Genomic DNA, 4116 nt, shown 5'->3' with positions numbered 1-4116 from the left:
AAAAGTGACGGGTGAGATGCCTGATTCTGGAGAACCGGTAAAACCACTGTGTTGCCTCGACAACTCCCCTGAACCACGGCTCCCCTGCGGGAGAGAACGGAGTCAATGTCAGGAGGCATGGCACACAAACGCTCAGTACCCTGGTGGTTTGTGACTCAGCGGATGCTAAACCTCCAGAGAATACGGAGGAGGATGCACAATCTTTGAACGCTTGCTGGGAAATACAGTGAATGGGGTCGTCGGCATGTACCTTAAATAGTTGCTAAGCATTTTTTTTAGGAGGAAGTTGACAAATATCCTGCTATGAATATGGGGAATATCGAGATCAAAAAGCTGGCTTGCAGCGTCGAAAAAGAAAGAGGGGAAAAAACACTGGCTCTCATTCTTGGTTCATAGCCCAGAATCTTCATTTAGTATCAAATCTCTCAAACACACAAGCAGCACTCCCTAACAAATGGATCTGCTAATCTGTAGGTGGTTTGGGGAATGGCTAAAAACCAAACGTCCGTACAAAGTTATGCATTTTTAGTGCTCTGCCGACTGATAGATTCTTCTTGGGTTTCTGTTATGCTTCAGGTACAATGCATCTCAACTCACAGTGCCACCCTTTAAGGCACCTAATGCTCTATTGCTAAATGGAGTAGAATGATGCAGTGATGAAGGAAGCAGGTAGGAACAGACTACAGCAGGGAGATCTCTGAGTCTAAATGTTCTTTAGGCCCTGCAGGCAACTGATGTATTGCTCCATACAGGATACGATAACGCAATAGTCTTAACCGTTATTCATTCGTAATGTATCCCAGTATCGTTTGGAGCCAATTCAAATTCAGCTGTTATGCATTGCAAGAGTCCTGCTATTCCTAATATGCTGGACAACCAGGGTTTTAAGCAGAAAGTCTTGATGATATGATGGGCTTTGATATAATCCACTCATTCTTAGTACTCAATTTGCTTATCTACATATCTGCTAGTGCTCCATTGTTCTGTGCTGTATATTTTAGGGCATCTCTCAATTGTTAAACTGAATTAGCAAATGTAATGTAGGGTCTTTCAAGTAGTAAACAAAGTGTGTGTGTGTGAGAGAGAGAGTGAGGGGGGGAGAGAGACAGAGAGAGAGAAGGAGAGAGAGAGAGAGACAAAGAGAGAGAGTGAGCACTGACTCATTCCCTGAGCCACCAACATCTAGATAAGCGTGAGTCAACCTAGCGTCCTCTGTTCAAAGAAAATGTTAGAGTCGACCTGTACAGCAGTTCTCCTTTCCTCTTCTTCGCTTGTGCGGACTGCATATCCGCGCGTTCACTTTCAGTATTTCGCCTGAGACTCAAACAAGACTCGAGAGTGTGCGCTGTCAACGCCGACGCCGTCGACGGACGCAAAGCGAGGTGGGGGCGAGCGCTCAGGGCTGGCAGTTACCGGGTTCCCAACGCGCAGTTTAGCTCGCCAGTGTGGAAGTGAGGACTAGGGGAGTTCGCAGACGCACTTCATAATTCTTCCAAACAGTCTACTCATGTATACGCGAAGCTATGGGAATCGCGAGTGAAAGTATAAGGTTAGTAGCTTACATTAAGCATTTTTGCTCCATTGTCCTTGGAGCTCAGCTGGACCATTAAATTGTCGCAAAAGAGAGAAAATGCGCATGGTGTCAACAGTTGAGATATATGAACAAGTGCATCACGGCTCCAATTGTTACCTACAAAATTATGTGGCGCTGGACTCGAAAGTGAAGCAATCTATCAGTCTTTATGGCGGACCTGTACAGTTGGTTTCTTTTCCAAATATTTTGCAGTGGTTTATTGAAGGCGTGGGGAGGATATTTGATTCGTTTAGAAATACATTGTTGGCTATCCTTTCTCTTTCTTTTTTCTGTCGCGCTTCCTTTCTTCGTTTTTTAATTTTTGTCGAATTGACAGAAGCCTAATGGTGGGACTGTACGTTTTTTTAAGAAGTGAAATTATGAATCCAAAAGTCACATTATGAGTTGGATTAGCGAATGAAACCCCTGCAGCTTTTTATAAGCAGCCAGCAAGTTATTAAAACAATAGGTGTTCTGTTGAAATAGAGAAATAATTTCTTCGGGGGGTCTTTTCTCTGAATATCACACACAGTGCGTCTTTTGTTCTTCCCTCAGCAGTCTTTTTGTGCGTTACTTTATGCTGTTATCAATGAGCAGTTGTTTAAATGGGTAAACACTGTGTGCTTTAACATTTCATAGGCTATTCATATTGGCAAATATCTTTGAACGTTCATAAGAATTTCTTTACACCTCTATAGGCCTATGTGAAGGTCCTTTCATCTGGCCTTGTCTCTTCACTTTAAATGGATCATTCACTTTTTCACCTTTTCACAGTGTCATATTGAATTATCGCATCTTATCTCTCTCTCTCTCCCTCTCTCTCTCTCTTTCTCTCTCCCTCTCTGTGTGTGTGTGTGTGTCCGCGGGTGTGTGTGCCTGGCTTTGTGCATGTGTGCGTGTTTCTGCCCCATCCATCAAACCGCTCTTGCCTGTGATGCATGCGAGTGAGCAGGGAGTAATTGTCCACTCAGTATGTGAGATAAGCAGCATATTAACAGTAGGATGAGCACCACAGTAATCCCTCGGCAAAGAACGAAACGTCTCATCTACAGTCCATCCACCCAACGTGTCTAAATGGTTGTTTGCTTTGCGGTAATGGTGCTCCGTCTGCGCCGTCTCCTTAGCGTCGCCATTGAAAAAACAATGTTTCTATGAACAGCGAATATCCAATAAGAACTGTTATTATAAGGATTTTGTATTAGAATGTTGTTCTTACATACAGTACAATAAAATAGGCCTTAATATTTGCTCATTAAGACACTTGATCTGAGCCTATTTGACCAACGGGCAACCTCAAACAGTGTTCACATGAATCATTGCCTCCACCCTAATCTTAAACTTTACTCTTGTCTTTTTTTGTGTGTAAACACGCACATTTAAAAGACATTGCATGTAAGGCAACGAGAAAGCCTTGGTAGGTCTTCAAATGCTGGTAGCGTTCCCACTTTCAGTGGTTTGAAAGCTGAAAGTTTTGTGTTCTCTATGTCTCAAGAGAGACTTATGGTTTGGCAAAGCTTTCAATAGAGAACCAGCTGGCGCAGAATCTGGACTTTAAGGACCTAAAACATGACTTTGCTACCAGGGAGGTGTGGCGGATGGCGACATAAGGGCATAAATTCATAGTGAACTTAGGGGCTGATGTGTTTTACTTTTTACATTAGCACACTTTTAAAAGTGATTGTCAACAACTCATCATTTTGACATTTGCTAATGTAACGGTAGCAATGTACAGGGCTGTGCAATGAGTAAACCTGTGACACACCGGGCTGTCAGCCTCCGGGCCATCGTTGCCAATGCCGGGCCATCGTTGACGCCTGTCGGCAGCTTTTTGGCTGATTGAATGTGTTGAATCGTGGCGGAGTCCATCGGTGAGAGATCGCACTGCATTACTGTTTTGCCTCAATGATTAAACTGATGATTTCACACATTTAGTTCAATTTCACCTTATTTTTCACTTATGCCTCCTCCTTTCTTTTGCCACAACCAAAAGACCAAGGGCTGACAACACCAGTGCCATTTACAACATATTATCAGACATATTCTCGATTAGAGGAAGCCTAATTATGAAATATTACGACTGTTGTGAGCAAGAGTGGTGTGCAGATGGGAACCTGCTGCTATGGAGAGTTATGTCCTCTCACGCAGACGCAGAACAGATGTGCTAGTTGGCCACTGGCTGTAGTCTTTGCAGCGTGTTCTAGTGTAACTTTTAGGGCCAGACATAGGCAACGCAATAGTCGGCCTTCATTGCCGCTAGTTCTTTGATGTCGGTTTGGTGTGTCTCTGACTTATTCTGCCCATGTGTGAGAAACCTGGCAGGCCCTTGGCGCTATATGTGTGCTTACATAAGGCATCCGTCAGTATCCAGATAGGAGCCGTCTCTAGGCCAGGTTTTGGACTGGATCTTGCCCTGATTTGGGTCAGAAGCCTCACTACGTGTTCTGGGTAGTGAGGCTTCCTCTTGTGTAAGCACAGCTCCAAGAGTCGTGAGGTGTCCTCCAGTCCTGAGCTGTGAGGTGTCCTCCTGAGCTGTGAGGTGTCCT

The 4116-nt window shown here is 44.2% G+C and overlaps 1 protein-coding gene across 1 annotated transcript in view; it reads left to right on the top strand.

The window, feature by feature from the left end:
• The first annotated feature begins 967 nt into the window (after window positions 1-967).
• gpr4 (G protein-coupled receptor 4) overlaps window positions 968-4116 on the top strand; it is a 39254-nt gene continuing 36105 nt past the window's right edge. The window contains exon 1 of the mRNA XM_012838325.3: window positions 968-1549. The gene's annotated coding sequence lies outside the window, so the exon portion shown is untranslated. The remainder of the gene's footprint in view (window positions 1550-4116) is intronic.

This window comes from Clupea harengus, chromosome 9 (assembly GCF_900700415.2).
Source record: "Clupea harengus chromosome 9, Ch_v2.0.2, whole genome shotgun sequence".
Lineage (NCBI taxonomy): Eukaryota > Metazoa > Chordata > Actinopteri > Clupeiformes > Clupeidae > Clupea > Clupea harengus.
Note: the sequence above shows the minus strand (reverse complement) of the source record. Positions and strands in the feature narration are given on the sequence as shown.